Consider the following 17,141-nt stretch of genomic DNA (forward strand, 5'->3'; position numbering starts at 1 on the left):
GCTTACATGAAACCCACCTTGGGTTCTCCTCCATTTCATTTTTTGTCTTGCCCCGCCTTCCAATTCCTTGAGTTGTTCAGTTTCTTTTGACCATGCAGAGTCTCCGGTCTGGTGCTTCCTTGGGTCTTCCCTTCCCAGTGATTCATTCAGTCAACACATTGTACTCCAGGTAGTTGCGGAGGAAAGAGTTGACCTGAAAACCAGTTATCCTGCTTTACCCCCCACTTCCCCTCTCCTAATCGCTCTCTCCAACCCCATTTACTGGGACCTATCCTACCCCTCAGGGACCTCAGAGTTCATTAACAAACTGTGTTGTATAGATGTTTATTGTAACCTAAAGTGTTCTCCTTGTGTAACAGAGGTCAGCGAGAGGGTTGGGAAGGTCAATGAGAAGTTCTTAGAGACGAGAGCTTGGTACTGAGATTAAGAGATGGGTCTTTGAAGTCAGATAACATGTTCAAGTGTCTGCTTGGTCCCTTGTTAGCTGTGTGACTTGAGGCAAGTTGATTAACTCTTTTCAGCCTTGTTTCCTAATCTGTTAAATGTGCCTAATTTATAGGGTTATCGTGAAGATCACAGGAGATAATTAATATAAACTGTTTAGTACAAGGCATGTGCACTTCTATTATATTAATGCTGAATAAATGATAGCACCATTAATTGGGTAGATAAGACTTACGTAAATAAAGTAATTAAAATACCAAGCAGGAACTGTATTTTAATGACTGCAGAATCCCCAGAGCCTATTTGAGGGCCTGGCATAAAGTCGAGGTTCTAGGTCTATGGCTGTGGGTACCACCTATTGAATATTTTTCTTGCTCCAGGCATGTGCTAAGAGCTTAGCATGCATTATGTCCTTTAATCCTCCCAACAACTCCTGAAGAAGGTATTCAGGCTCTCTTACAGGTGTTACAGATGATGAAGCTGAGACTTGGAGAGTTTAAGTGACTCACCCACTATCACGTGGGCTGCTCTAAAGACTAGCGGAGTCAGGGTTTGAAGCCAGTTATATCTGACTCCCAAGCTTGGCTCACATTCTTACTCTAAGAGTGATTAATTCATTCAGGCAACATTTTTTGAAAATCTCCACTGGGGGAGATACTGGATCTAGCGCTGGGAACGCAGTGGGGAAGGTGGCATAATCCCTGCCCATAAGGAATTCATTGTCTGGGAAAAGCACTTCTATAACATGGGGAAGGGAGCATGAATGTCATGAAGGGGGCAGTATGGGGCCATGGGACACTCCAGAGGGACTTGCTGTCTCCTGGAGGAGGTGGACTTCAAACTTTGGAGATGGGTAAATGGTAGATCAATGGGAGGAGGGCATTCTAGAGAGTAAGCTTAGCTGGAGCCAGGGGTGGGGCAGAACTCCCTTGGAAGATGGCCTGTGGGTCTCAGCAGAGGGTATGGAGGTGAGCAGCAGGGAATACAGCTGGAGAGAAGAGTGAAGACCAAACTGCAAAAGTGCTGAAGAGCAGTGCAGGGAGGGTGACAGTAAGGCAGGTGAAGTTGAATTAGAAATCAACACAGACTTGGGTATGTGGGAACTCACATACTCAGAAAGTGTTTGCTAGAACATGGGAAAGCCACAATGAATTTGTAGCATTTTTGTTTTTTATGAGACAATGTTCCATGCCAGAGGAGGAAGCTGTCAATTTTAGGTAGGTGGGCAGGGTCAGGAGAGGTAATTTTAGGTAGCGGAAGATTTGGGATCATCTCAGATCAGACACTGGGGCCCAGATGTCTTGTCCCACTTCTCTCCCAGGAAAGTGTGAGCACAGAATGAGACAAGGTGAGCTCTCTGTAAGCCTCAAAACCCTGTGTTCACAGACGGAGTGACTATCACGAAGGAGATGCAAGGATGGGCCTGTTTCTCTGAAGATTCTGCCAGGGACCAGTCCTGCTGCATCCATAGAGCTCTGTGGAGAGGCCCTGCTGGCATTTTCTGCAGCTGTATTGCAGCCATTGCCTTACACTGTTATTCCAGTGACTGATCGTAAGGTTATCGAGTTATCAAACACTCTGGGAGCACTGCAGGTAGGAGGCAGCTCCCGCAAACTGGATTTGCTTCTCTGTGATTACATTGCAGGCTATAAAGGAAGACATTTCCTATACTTGTGTATGGGTTTCCAAATGAAGGTGAGAGTAAGCAACTGAGCATATGATGCTCTATTCTTTCTTTTATTTTGAAAATTACAATCAAGGCTGTTCCGTTCCCATTCCTGTACCAGTTCTGTGTGGTGTAATATAGTTGGTAGCTCTGGAGAACTGGCCTTGAATTCATGTGCTATGTGTGGGGTCAGAGTGGGGCAGTGGAGTCCATCATTGAGAGTGCTTGATTTAGAATCAGAGTTCCTTACTATAGTTACCAAAAGGAGTTCACTCCAATTAATTTTCCTGTCATACCTCCTCCATAACTTTGGCTGGAATTAGAGCAACTCCGTGTGGTCAATGCCAGTCTCTCATGATGATGGGGGAGAATGTATGTCATTGGTTAAGAGAACAGAAGAACAATCATCAAGACTTAAATCATGCAGCTTTGTGGATTGAAATATTTTGAAGCAAGGAATGCACAAGGATAAATGTGAAATGGGTTCCTAGTGGTACAAACTCAAGAGTCACCAGTCCTAATTATTTCCTCTATCCCCGTGGGCCTTCTCTAGAGACCCAGGTCCACATCTCCTTATCTCCCTCACACAGAAGAGCCTAAAAATATAACCTTGAGCATCCACTGACTTGGGGAACTCTTGAGAAAACAAGAGGAGTCATATCTGAAGCCTGTGGCATGGTGTCCCAGGCCATTCACAATTTAGAAGCCACATTTCTTTTTAGCCTCATCTCCATTCACTACTTTATTTGATCAGTCTAGCATACTCTTACTGAATTTTATGTCTAATGGAATCCTAGACATTATTCAAAGTCCTGCTGAAAGGCCACGTCCTCCTTGATGTTTTTTCCTGCACTCGTCCAGATGTTTCTCTCCTGCTTGTAGAAACTGTGGCACTTTGCCTGTGTTATAGCAGCTCCCAGAACGTGGGCTTCACAGGCCTGGTGGCTGGGGAGATGGTTTTACATAAACAAGGACGTGGAATTGAAGTGCATGGTGAGAAAGTTATTCCCTTTTCAGTACTTCTGATTACATCAAGAAGAAGGTCTCATGTTGGTGCTGCTATGCCTTTAACACCTTTTTGCCACTTGCCAGTGTCTTTTTTTCAGATAAAGGCAGAGGGCAGAGCAGGCCTCAGGCCCAGAATCTTCCACAGGTGGTTGTAGGTAGCTAGAATTTTATAGCACTCATTTAATTATATTGCTTTTATTTATGTTCATCTTCTATTTTTGGTGAGTAATAGGGGTTTTCTACTTATTAAAGCACGATAACATTAAAAAAGAAACTTAAATCAAAAAGTGAGTTGGTGGGGGAAAAAAGGATTAAATAACAGAAGTTTCCCACAGATATGGCAAGTATATTGGAAGTTGTACCCCAGTGATTGAAATTTAACTGAAACGAGTTCTCTAGGAGTAGAGTTGGTTATGCCTCCTTTCTCTCAAGTCTGTAAGGTCAGGGCCTATGCCTCATTCATCTCTGAGATATTCTAGAATAGGAGTTGGCAAATACCATCCACAGGCCCAATCTGGCCTGCTGCCTATTTTTTGTATGGCTCACCTAGGAATGGTTCTTACATTTTTAAAAAGTTGAAAAAAATCAAAAGAATAATATTTCATGAACATGAGAATTACATGAAATTCAAATTCAGTGTCAATAAGTAAAATTCTATTGTAAACATAGCCATACCTGTTTGTTTATGTTTCGTCCGTGGATGCTTTCACTCCATAGAGGCAGAGTTGAGTAGTTGTGAAAGAGACTGCACAGCTCACAAGCATAAAATATTTACTATCCGGTCCTTTACAGAAAGAGTTTGCTGACTCCTGTTCTAGAGGGGCATTGGGCTTGGAGTCAGGTGCCCTGGGGTTGACCCACGGCACTCCCACTCGGTCACTGGGTGACCTTGGGCAATCAAGTCCTCTCTCCGAGATTCAGTTTTCCCTTTATAAAATGGAGCTAATAATAGTATCTACCTCACAGGGCTGTTGTGAGGCCTGGATGAGTGTGAATCCACTTCATAAATGTGAAAGCACTATAAAAATATGAGAGATTTTTATTTCCCTTGATAGTTCTAACTTTTGCTTTGTGAAAGACAGTGTGTACTCATAAATACAGGCTCCAGTTCCTCACATTTTCTAATGGAATCTGGAGGTCTTTTTTTTTTTTTTTTTGCGTGGAAGATTAGCCCTGAGCTAACATCCTATGCCAATCCTCCTCTTTTTTTGCTGAGGAAGATTGGCCCTGGGCTAACATCTGTGCCCATCTTCCTCTGCTTTATGTGGGACGCCGCCACAGCATGGCTTGACAAGGGGTGCTTGGGTGTGCACCCAGGGATCTGAACGTGCCGACCCGGGCCTCCGAAGTGGAGCGCGCACTTAACCGCTGCGCCACTGGCCGGCCCCTGGAGGTCTATTTTTAAGCAAAAGATAGATTATTCCTTCCTTTTTTTTATTCTTCTAACATTCATTGTTTTGCTATTTTCTACTGTTTTAGTTTTTTTTTTTCTCACTGGTATTTAAGAAGAACTTCCCCTCCAACCCCCATTTTTTGAGCTTCCTCATCTTGGTCATTGTAGTCAATTCTACCCCAACCCCAAGGTTCTTCCTCCAAAACAAATTGTACTTAAGGAAATACTATCAGATCAGAAACAAGAAAGTATTTCTATTTAGCATTGTCCTAGATCTGCTGTGTGCTGTAAGAACATGCTTAACTTCTCTTTGCCTTCCAGATAGAATTTACTCAGGTCAGGCAAGGATATTTGCATGAAATTTCATGTGTCTGTATGTGCGTGTGTGTGTATAGGAAAGAGTACTTGGATAAAAGATGCTGAAATAAATTATTTGGCATTTATTGAGCATTAACTATGTGCTGGGCACTGTGCTAAAGTGTTTTACACTCATTGTCTTGTTTAATCCTCTCAATAATATTAAGAGGGAGATAAAGTAATTATGCCTACTTAATATGTCTACTAAATAGTCTGGGAAACTGAGACTGAGGGTTGAAGTCACTTGCCCAAGATGTCCTAGCAGGAAAGGGATGGTGCTGGGATTCATTTCCATGTCTGACTACACTAGAGCCAGGAGGCTTGGTAGACATATTGCTACCTGTGCCTGGCAAGCTTCCTTGACCCTGGTTTGTGCTCCCAGTGTTGTGAGGATTCCCCACCCCAGTCCTTGTGTAGTTGCCTGTGTGGTTCTCTGTCTACTGGCCTAGAAACCTGAGGAAGGCGGGGACCTGGCCCTTCCTGTTCATTGCTGTGTCATGGCACCTGGCATAGGACTGGTACAGAGTGGGCGCCTGCAAATGTTTATTAAAGGGATGGATGAAGAAATGAGTATCATGAGCATTTATCTAGCTGAGAGCATTCACCTAGAATCTAAGGAAAAGGAAAATGATATACTTATACTTCTTGCCAGCCACAAGTCTTTTCTTTTGGGAAAAGAAAAGAAAAAAAGGAAGTGGGAGAGCCCAAGTGTTCATTTCAATCGGAAAAACAGGCAACAAGATATACTATTTAATTTGAGACAGGAGGGAAAAAGTTGCACGCCATGTCTTTCTTTCCAAGTAATCCACTGTTTCTCCAATTTTAGTCTTTTGTGTTCTATCTTTATGATTGTTGCCATGTCTGTGAACCAGCTATAATATTATTTACTTAATATTTAAAAAAAAAACCAGCCCCCTTTAAAAATCATACATATATTTATTTTGAAAGAATCTTTATAACACTACAATAAATGGGAAGCCATTACCACTTGCTTTAGAAAGTAGGTGATGTGAAAATTAATATCACAAAAATAGAAAAAGTAATTACATTCTAGTAGGTACTGTTGTCGGCTAAAGGACTTGAGCCAGGGCCTGCCTTTCTGTGGGGAAGGCTGATTAGGATGCGGTAGAACAGTGTTAAAGACACGCTGGCTCCACACTGAGGCTCTCTTCTTCATAATCAGGAGAATTTAAAGAGAGCTGGAGGGGAAATGACTTTCTCACTAAATGACTCAGTGTGATTTAATGTTGTGTCTGCGTCTTACCTAAAATCGTCTCCTGTCCCGTGTAAAGTCGGTGTTACACTGATTGGAAAATGCTGAATCGGTGGAAGTAGGCCTTTTTGCTCCTTGGGTGTGGTATCTTAGACAATTCTACTAAAAGCTCTCTCCCTGCTGAAAAGATACGGGATGGTTTATTTCTTCCTGTCTCTGCTCACAGCTCTGTTCCCAAGGGAGGGAAGAGAACAGAAGGCAAGCTGCCAATGGTCAGGGCCCTTCCATGCAGAGCCACCTATGCTCCAAGTCTTCAGAGGCTCATCCGAGGCCACGCCGGAGGGCCTGGAGGCCGTCGGCAGTCCCAGGCTGGATCGAGGGGTCTGGGACCCTCTGCAAACAAAGCAGATCTACTTTAAGTCATCTCTTCAGCCTAGAACATTTTATTGTAGTGAAATCTCTCTCCTGCCCCAATTCACTCACTGCAAAAACCAACATAATTTATCTTCTGGAGGGAAGGGTGCAGGCTTCAGCTTGGTTCATTTTTTTTTGGCTCAAGTAATAGCTCAGCCTAAGTCACTTGAAGAAGAAGTGGGGAAAAAAAGCTTAGAGAAGGTTACCAAATTGCAAGTTTAGAAATAAAAGTCAACTTGGGCATTGTCTCAAATGTTGGGGTGAAGATTGCTTTAGTATTCTCGAGAGGCAAGAAAGGAGGTTTCCACGTCAGTATTTTGTTTGCCCTATTTCTGTTGGAATCACAGACTTTTAAAATTTTACAAGTCTTAGGATCAGGGGATCTTGGAATTCTGCATGTTCCCTTAGAGGGAGGGTGGGAACTAATATTCATTGAGCACCTATGTGCCTGGCAGGGTGCAGGACATGCCCTCCAGTGTTATCTCAACCCCAAATATAACCCAAAGAGGCAGAGGAAGGTTCAGCCACATCTTACAAATCGGGAACATTTCAGCCAAGGTCAAACAGCCTCTAAATAGCAGAGCCAGGACTGAACTGCATTATCCTGATTCTAAAACCTATGCTGTTTGTACTGCTGCCCTCCAAGAATCATGCGACTAGAACCCAAGATTTGGAGGGGACTTCGAGGCCTCTATTTAGTTTTCTCCCCACATAGGATCTGCCAACGGGTCCCCGTCAGATTCAGCCTCCACTTGACTCCTTGTCCTGTGGAGCCAACTCATTCCATTGACAAAAGACATTCATTGTTAGTGGGCTTTCACTGAAGTAAGAATTGCCTTCCTTCTCAGCTTTCCCCAAAGACCTCCTTGTTCTCCATGAACATCTCATCAAAGACTCTGGGGGAGTGGGGGTTATCATTCCTAGCTTTCCCGGCAAAGGGACCCCAGGAGACTGGGCATTTAAGCATCTCGTTTTGTGTAAAGACAGACCAAGATATGATTGTTTTCCTTTCAAACCCGTAAACCCTATAGGATTTATTCCATTCTTTTCCTGCTGCTAGGATTTTTAAAAAGTATTTCCCTGACCAAGGAAGCTGTTCATTACAGAGTAGATGAGAGGAGTACAAGGTGATTTATTTAGGCCATGCAGGGGCTAAAGGCCTATGTTAGGTTAGGTCAAATGTGCCCACTTGTTGGCACCAGCAAACAGCTTGGCCAAGACACCAAGAAATCACAGGCCTCTCATTAAGGCTCTGTGCAGATGGTGGCACCCAATCTTCTTGCGTGTGGCGTATCTGTCTGCAGAGGCTAGGGACATGCTGGGGCAGAGGCCAGATGGCTGGGATTTCCCAGGCCGCCTGTCCAGTGAGTGATGGTCCCTGTTTGGGGCTATGGGGTGCTGCAGAGGATGTGTCTGGTGAAGAAAGGCTAAAAGGAGGAGTCTGGGTTTAGGTCTTTGTGCTGATTTACTCTGTTGTCTTGGTCAAGACCTTCCTCTTTCTGGGCCTTAGTTTTCTTTTCTCTAAGGAGGGAATGAGAGCACTGGCTCTTCCAGATCATACGGTCCCTGAAAAAGAGAAACACACACACCAAGTCTCCATCTTTCATCAGATACTTAGAATGCGCAGCCCTGGGCAGCACAGCTGCCTCACGCCTTCCACCACGGTGAACAGAATCATCAGCCTTTGCTCTCCTGGGACCTGTCACCTCCTCTTTCCTGGATCCTGAATATTGGCTTCAATTTCATGGCCACAACCTGGTCTCCTCCCTGGTCCCTGGTAATGCTATAACTGTAGTTCTTTGGTACTGGCCACGCCACCTCTGGGAGATGTTCTGGTGTCGGTTGTAACACTTTCTTATAAGCTCAGCTGGGGGGTCTGTCAGACCTGGGGTCCTGGAATGATCGCGTAATGGGTGTGTTGCTTTGGCAAGTCTCCTAACATGACAGGTTTGTTGCCCTTTTATAAGCTTCCTCTCTTTTTACATTTGAGGGTTTTCATAAGCCTAGATATAAGAATGACAAATGAGGAGGCTGTTTGTAAAGCAGCGTGGAAACATGAGGCAGTGCAGTGGGGTGGTTAGGGGTGAGGATATGGCTGGGACTCATTGCCTGTGGCTGTGCCCTGTGTCTTCTGAGCTTGTGAACTGGGACAAGTTACCTAAGCTTACTGATGGAGGAAGAGGGTTTCGTGCTTATCTCACGGGGCTGTTGTAAGGATTACGTTTTACATCCATTAAGCATTGAGGACCAAGACTGACATAGCTCTAGAATTGAATAAAAACTATTATTGCTGTGACTGTATTCATATTTTTATTACTGTTAGTGTGGGCTGCAAACTGTGTAGACAGGGAACTTCAAGTGGGGGCAGAGAGGGATGAATCAGCAAGACTTCCTGGAAGGGGGTGCTTTAAGTGGCCCTTGGAGCCTGGCTGGCGGAAATGCTAGGCAAAGCGAAGGGCGAAGGCAAATGCCCCAAAATGGGAATGTTGGCGAGAGTTAGATGCCCTAGAGGGGAGGCTAACTCTGAAATGCTACGTTGTTGAATGTGTCTCTTCTTCTGAGCCCACCTGTGTGTGTGGGGGGGGTGCCTTTTTGTTTTAGTTGGGCCCAGGTTCTCCCTGATCCTGTTTGGGGGGAAATGTGGAGAAAGAAGAGAGCTAGGGCTTCTCATTCAGGCAGACCTGGGATTGAATCCTGGCTCTGCTCCTCCCTGACAGAGGGACTTTGAGCTAAGTTAGTTAACCCCCTTGAGTCTCAGTTTTCTCATGTGCAGGGATATTGAGAAACGATTTAAATGAAGAGATCTCTTTTTCTCTCCGTTTGTCCCCCTCTCTGTCCTCCCACTCCCCCCCACTTCTTCTCTTCTTCTTCCTCATTCTCACCTCTCCCCATTTACTCTTTGGAAGAAGGGAATCTCTTGGAGTGCTCCAATGCTGCTCCCATGAACACATCTGGTGGCCAGTTCTGGCAGGCTGCCATGGAGAAAACTGTAGATACCACCGAAACAAGGAGGAGGAGAATTCCATCGAATTGGAAAGATCCTAAGTGGCTCTTGAGCGTGGGTCACGAACAGGTAGGCTCATGAGAGTTTTGTTTTGCTGTGTTTTTTGTTGTACCCTTCCAGAGTTTTAGTCAGGTGACAGTATAAGCAGCTTAGCACCATTGCCATCTGCCCACCCATTATACACACACACACACATATATACATACACATGCACGTTTATATGTGTGTAAACTGCCTCCCTCCATCATTTAAATTTGTGCACCCTGATCTAGTTCACTCTTTTCTTCTTAGAGAAGAGGAAGCTGAGGTCAAGAAGGCAGAAGTGACTTGCCCACAGTCACATGTGGCTGGGCTAGACCATCCGGGTCTCAGACCTGAGCTCTTTTCCTTGCAGAGAGAATGGTGTCTACAGCGGTAGGATGGAGTTGAGATGGGGTGAGATACTTTGCAGGAAGCAGGGAGTTCGTCTTATAGGTGGGGTCGATTTTTCTTAGACTGTTTCGACTGTTCAGTCTGCAATGAGTGTTCCTCTTTGGATCACGCTCATAGCATCCTGCGGATTGGATGTTTTTCACCATCCTTTTAGCCTTGATGGAAAAAAAAATGATCACAAGCCCGGATTTTCCCTGAGAATCTGTGGCTTTGGCTCTGCTGCTCCTTTCAGGGCCCCTCCCGTGGCAAGATTTTAAACATGATGAATTTCTGTGGTCAGCGCGGCAGCACGCCGTGCCCAGGGGAGCCAGCCCTCGGCTCCTTGGCCAGCCTGCTGCATGCGTCCCCGTGTAGACACTGTCGCTGCTGCTGCGTTTCCTCTGTCCCAATGGAGGCGTCACAAATCACCGAGAGGGACGTGTCCACTCCCTGGCCTGGCAGAGCGGAGAGAAGAGGTGGGTGTTGCAGAATCAGGAGAAATTGCTTCTGGTCACCTGGGGTTTAAATTATCCCCATGGACTCGTCAGGTTTTGCAGTGTTTCTTGTAGGAATGGACTCAACTGGAGGCTGTGCTATGGACACGCCTGGGGCCCTGGTCACTCTGTCCCATAGACAAAGACGACACTTTGCTATTCATTTAGATATTTCAGCAAGCATTGTTGATCCTGTAATCTCATGCTGCATGAAATGGGAGATGCAGAAAGACAAGTTCTGACCTTCCATATTTACATTCTAGTTGAGGATCATGTACAAAAGTTAAATAATGTTATAAGGCTATGGGAGAGACATCACCAGGTAGCATATTAATGCATAGAGTAAGTGTTTATTGACTGTCTACTATATGCCAAGCATTGGTTTATTATAGTCGAAGTTCACTTGTCAATGAGCTCAAGGGTCTGGAAGGAGAGAAAATCTCAGCAAGGTGCACATTTCATCATCCTAATAGCAACTCATATTTACTCATCGCCTGCGTGGTGTTAAACACATTACATGGAAAACTCATTATCACCCTGTGAAGGAGGGATGAACATCCCACTTTACAGATGGACCCAAGGCACAGAGGGTCTAAGAATCCTTTTTTCCCCCCACAGGTCACTAGCTGGCAAGTGGCAGGGCTAAGATTGAACCTCATGTCTATTTGACTCCAACACCTCAATCCCTAAAGACTTGGCTCTTCTGGTGAGAATTGAACCAGAAATTGAAGATGAGTCAGGGCTGAGGAGGAAAGATTCTCATGGGTTGAGCATCTTCAGAAGTTTGAATTTTCCTAAGTGTTTCAAGCTTCCTCCCTATTCCACAGATAAAAAGAAAACTGATACCAACATAACCTTTCAAATGCCACCTGGGCCTTCCAGGCTGCCCAGTTGTTCAAAGCAAGGACATTAACTTCTCCGTCATTAAACTTATTCCTATAGGGGGACAAGCAAGAAATGATTCCATCTTCCCAAGCCCTTTTCTCCTTGTGCTGTGTGAAGACTCTTAGGCTGCCTGGCTCCCGAGTTACTACCCGCATGACTTTAGGCAAGTTACTTAACTCTATTGAGACTCAATTTCTTTATTAATGGGGAATAATAGTAGCTACCTTTGAAGGTGTTGTGAGGATTAAATAAGATAATATTAAGTGGACAGTTCCTAGAGTAGGAGTTCAAAAAGTTACCTTTCTTGGGGCCAGCTTGGTGGCATAGTGGTTAAGTTTGCATGCTCTGCTTTGGTGGCCCAGGGTTTGCAGGTTCGAATCTTGGGCACAGACTGACACACTGCTTGTCAAGCTGTGCTGTGGTGGCATCCAACATACAATATAGAAGAAGATGGGCACAGATGTTAGCTCAAGGCCAGTCTTCCTCACCAAAAAAAAAAAAATTACCTTTCTTTAATTACTATTCTGTACATTATATTTTGCTATAATTTTGATCATCTTACTGGACTCGAATCTCTCCAAGGTACTTCTCACCTCACAGAACCTAATGTCAGGCCTGGAATACAGGATGAAGCAAAAGTGAATGAGTGTCTAAAGAAATGTTTCCGTGTTTATATCGAGCAATGCTGATCAGGAGCTCAGTTAATCGTTAGCCTCTTGTGTTTTTAACCAGTTATATTTTTATTTGCTTGTCATTTTTCACTCTTACCTGCCCACTCACCAATCATTGACTCATTTCCTACTAGGGACAAGAAATAGTGCCAGGAATTAAAAATATGTTTTGTGATGGAGATGTTTAAAAGTACAAAAAAGAAGTAGAATGATATAATAAACTTATCACCCAGTTTTAGCAATTATTGACATTTTGCTAATCTTGTTTTAACTATCGCTCTACTTTTTTTTTTTTTTTTAAACTGGAGCGTTTTAAAAACACCAGAAAAAGTAAACACCAGAATCATGTCATTTTAGCTGTAAATACTTCATATCTAGCTTTAACTGATAAGGACTTAAAAATTATTGTGCCTAGCAACATTTATAATAACCCCTTAATATCATCTATAACCAGTCATATTTGTTTCCCAGACTGTCTCAAAAATTGCCTCTTAATAGTTGATTTGTGGAAATCAGGATTTAAACAAGGTTTGCACATTGCGTTTGGTAATTATGCCTCTTAAGTCTCCTTTATTTTTTTTATTTTATTTTTTTGTGAGGAAGATCAACCCTGAGCTAACATCGATTGCCAATCCTCCTCCTTTTTCTCCCCAAAGCCCCAGTAGCTAGTTGTATGTCATAGTTGCACATCCTTCTAGTTGCTGTATGTGGGACGCGGCCTCAGCACGGCCGGAGAAGCGGTTCGTAGGTGAGCGCCGGGGGTCCGAACCCAGGCCACCAGTAGCAAAGTGTGCACACTTAACCGCTAAGCCACAGGGCCGGCCCAGCAACATTTCTAATAACCCCTTAATATCATCTATAACCAGTCTTATTTGTTTCCCAGACTGTCTCAAAAATTGCCTCTTAATAGTTGATTTATGGAAATCAGGATTTAAACAAGGTTTGCACATGGCATTTGGTAATTATGCCTCTTAAGTCTCCTTTATTTTCTAATAGTGTGGCTTCTCCCCACTTTTTAAAACCATTGACCTATTAAAGAAATTTGGTCATTTGTAGGTTGTCCCACACTATGGATTGAGTTGATTACTTCTTCCTGGTGTTGTTGAAGTTCTTTTATTGCTAGTATTTCCTGTAAAGTGGTATTAAGTCTAGAATGATTATATTCAGCCTCAATTTTTCAGGCTAGATGACCTTGTAGGTATGGTGAGTGTGTGCTTCCTTTTCTACCACATCCTGGGCGTGTAAAGTCAGGCTGTCCTAATTTCCATGGTGTCAACTTGGTCCCACCAGGACAAAGCTCTCCATCAACTTTTCACCTAATGGGTTTAGGATCCACTGGTTACTTTGTGTAGATTCATCTTTTCATCAGTGGTCGCAAAATGATGACTTTCTAATTCTTTCATTCCTTCCAGGCCCTCTTTTGTATCCTTTTCCTATCCTAATCTTCTTTATAGCATCCAGCAACCTTCAAATGTGGACATGTTATGAGGGTTCCCAAATTTAGTTCATAGGTTGGAGTTGGGCTGGCTACATAAAAATCAGTGGGGATCTTATATAAAAATACAGATCCCAGGGTTCCACTCCCATGGTTTCTGACTCAAGAGGTATGGGGGAGCTTTTTAATCCATCACCACCTAACATTGGGAAGGATGAAGTTTGCCACCATGTATGCATGTCCTTGTCTGATGGGACACCACATGGCGGACAGCAAGAGTGAGAGAAGCTGAAATGAATTGAGAATGTTCCATGGATGTTGTGGGCCCCCCATGCTGCCCCTCAGTTGGAATTTATGGCTGCATTTTCCTTTGCTGATCCTGGTCTCCCTCATTGCATAAACCTCAGAAACTTCAAATTGCATTATTATATGATTCCTTTGTGTCTCTCCCCAGTCTAGATCTAATTACTCTGAGCTGTTGGGACTTGAGCATGATGACAGAGGATTTTCTAGGATTATGCTTAACATGTGACATTCAATTACCACTCCCCAGGAGGGCAGGGGTTAGCCAGGCAGGGAGCTGGTAGGGACAGATAGGATTTCAAGATAAGAACAGCAAGGGGCTCAGTTCTGGAGGGACTCTAGAGCAGTGCTGTCCAAACTTTGGTGCAAGCTTGTTAAAAAGCAAATCCTGGGATCCCACACCTGACGATAGGTTTTAGTAGGTCTGGTGTGGAACCCAGGGCTTAGCATTTTGTTGTTGTTGTGGTTGTTGTTGAGGAAGAATAGCTCTGAGCTAACATCTATTGCCAATCTTCCTCCATTTTGTATGTGGGATGCCCCCACAGCATGGCTTGATGAGTGGTGTAGGTCTGCGCCCAGGATCCCAACCTGTGAACCCAGGCCACCGAAGCAGAGCATGCCAGACTTAACCACTACACCACGGAGCCAGCCCTGCAGGGCTTAGCAGTTTTTACAAGATCCCAGGTGATTTTGATGTATGAGGCTCGTGGACCTTGGAGAGTCACTGTAATGGGCCCTCAAAAACCTTTGGAGGGGCCGGCCAGGTGGCTTAGTGGTTAAGTGCACATGCTCTGCTGCTGGCGGCACGGGTTCAGATCCCGGGCGCGCACCGATGCACTGCTTCTCTGGCCATCCTGAGGCCGTGTCCCACATACAGCAACTAGAAGGATGTGCAACTATGACATACAACTATCTACTGGGGCTTTGAGGAAGGAAAAAAAAAGAAGGAGGATTGGCAATAGATGTTAGCTCAGAGCCGGTCTTCCTCAGCAAAAAGAGGAGGATTAGCACGGATGTTAGCTCAGGGCTGATCTCCCTCAAAAAAAAAAAAAAAAAAAAAAAAAAAAACCTTTGGAGGCTGGAGACTCAAAGGCATCTGGAAAAGCAGAGAGGTGCGGAGCGTTTACTGCCTGGAGATTGGGAGACTGAGTTCTAACTAGCTCTGTCAGTGACCCCTGAGGGATCCTGGGCAGGCCCTTCTCCAACCCGGGCCTTACTTGCCTGTGTATAAAATAAGGGAGTCGGTTGGATCTGTGATTTAATTTTTTCTAAGACAGTAGACTATTTTTTCACTCTCAATATTTACATGGATTAAGTGGGGGCTGCTGGTGGGAACAGGGATGTGGAGTTAGCTCACTCAGCATGACTACTTGCTTCTCTCATCAGACTTCTGGGCTCCTGCCTTCTGACATCCTTACACAGCCCTAGGCCTTTGTAGAACCTGTTTGAAAACCACTGGGCTGGGTGATGGCTGAAATTTCTTTTCACTCTAACATTCAGTGATTTTGGGTGTGATCCTTCTATACATGAACACAAACGCAAATCCCAGGCAGCGATCTTCTTATGAACTTAATGAGACAGTGAGAATGCTGTACGGCGACTTATCCCCCAGTAGAATTCTAAGCTAAATGCACGTCTGCTGGTGACAGATGGGTGGGGTGAGGCAGGGCTTTCTGAGCTCCTACTTTGAACAACGCATGGTGTTGGGCATCATAGAGTAAGGTGGACATAGCTCCTTTTTTCAAGGAACTTTGGGGAGGTTCTGACATATGAAAAATGAACTAATTAGCAATATGTGGGAGTATGGAGTGCAAAATTGGTGCTATAAAGAGAAAGAAGAGAGCTTTGAGGAATATACTTGATAGCTTGAAGAATGAATGGGTTTGTTTAGCATTGGTCATAAAAAGTAATACACATACACATATAGTTGTTTATTATAAAACATATATGTTAGGTCTATTATAGAAATCCAATCCACATTAGTTTAAGAAGGGATCTATTGGACCACATGATTAGGAGTTTCAGGTATGTCTTCAGCTTTAGACATGACTGAATCCAAAAGCTCAAATGATGTCATTAGAGCTCTTTCTCCATTTCCTGACTCTACCTCCTGCTCTGTCTTGCCTTCAGTCTGAGGCGGGATTTCTCTAAATAGCAGAAGTGTCATAATAAGTCTCCCAACAATTCTTGGCTTATGATCCTTTCAGCTAGAAATTTCAGAGGAAGGGCAAGGCCCTCTCTCTTATGATGTTCAGATATTAAGTCTTAGGGGCTCAGACTGGGCCATGAACTCTCTCTGAACCGTCCCCTATGTGCAGGGGAACAGAGAACTCTGCTTGGCTAACTGGGTCATGTGACAGTCTTGGGGTGGGCTGGGGATGGGGTGCAGACAAGAGCAGTACGATTGCCCTGCCACAACGGTTTGGGCAGGATGGGTAGTTCCCCAAAGGGAAAGTAACACGTGAGTGTGCAAAACCAACAGCTGTCCACCAAAAATACGGAAATAAGAAAGAACAAAATCACTGGTAATCTAACACTGAAGAGGTTTGTGCACAGACACGTACGTGCATGTGCAGAAAGATGTTTATGCTACTTTAAGTGAAAAAGCACACTAGAAAACAGTTCATACAATAACATCCCATTTTTAATTTTTTAAAAGTATGTGTATTCTATTTGCATGTGCACACATGTATATGCTTTGAAAGTATAAAAATGAAATGTGGTATGTTTTCGTACAGGGTTTTTCCACTTGACAATCATGAACATTGTTCCTTGCCGTTAAGTATCACCCTACACTGTTCTTCTTGGGACTGTATTTTGTTACACAATTGTAGAATGATTCGGCTGACACCTGAGTTCCTTTAGGAGCTCTGGACAGCACTGGTAGAGCTGGCTGGGATCTGCTGCCCCAGCTGTTCCTGCTAACTTGGGTTTCAGGTCAGAGGACGTCTATCTAGTGTCTCCTTTTTGGATCCTTTCTAATGGGACCAAGTCGCTCAGGTCCCAAGCAAGCTTGAGGAGTTGAGTGAGACTTTTAACCAGGAGTGTATCGACTCCTTCTGAAATAGGAACGTCAGGGCCCAGGCATTTATATATAGCCTTTGTCTCAGCAGCCTGGTGCAGAGCCGGCGTTTTTGGGGTCAAGGCAGAAAAGACCAGGGACAAGCAAAAGCTGCAGGAATTGGTTAGTGGAAAGTAGGTTGTTCCGAAGCTGAGGTTTGGGCCTGACAGTGACTTAGTGTGACTCCAGAGAAGTGGTGTACACGCCGAGGGATCAGTTGTCTTGTCTGTCTTGCAGAACTGCTGCAGGTGAAACAGCTGCAGGTGAAACAGCTGCAGGTGACATGGGTGAGGGGAGAGACACACGGAGGAGGCTGAGATGCTGCCACTTGCTTTGGGCTCTGGGGAGCCCTGACTGGACTGGTGGGAGCCTTGGTGGCAGT

The sequence above is a fragment of the Diceros bicornis genome, chromosome 1, assembly GCF_020826845.1.
Source record: "Diceros bicornis minor isolate mBicDic1 chromosome 1, mDicBic1.mat.cur, whole genome shotgun sequence".
Lineage (NCBI taxonomy): Eukaryota > Metazoa > Chordata > Mammalia > Perissodactyla > Rhinocerotidae > Diceros > Diceros bicornis.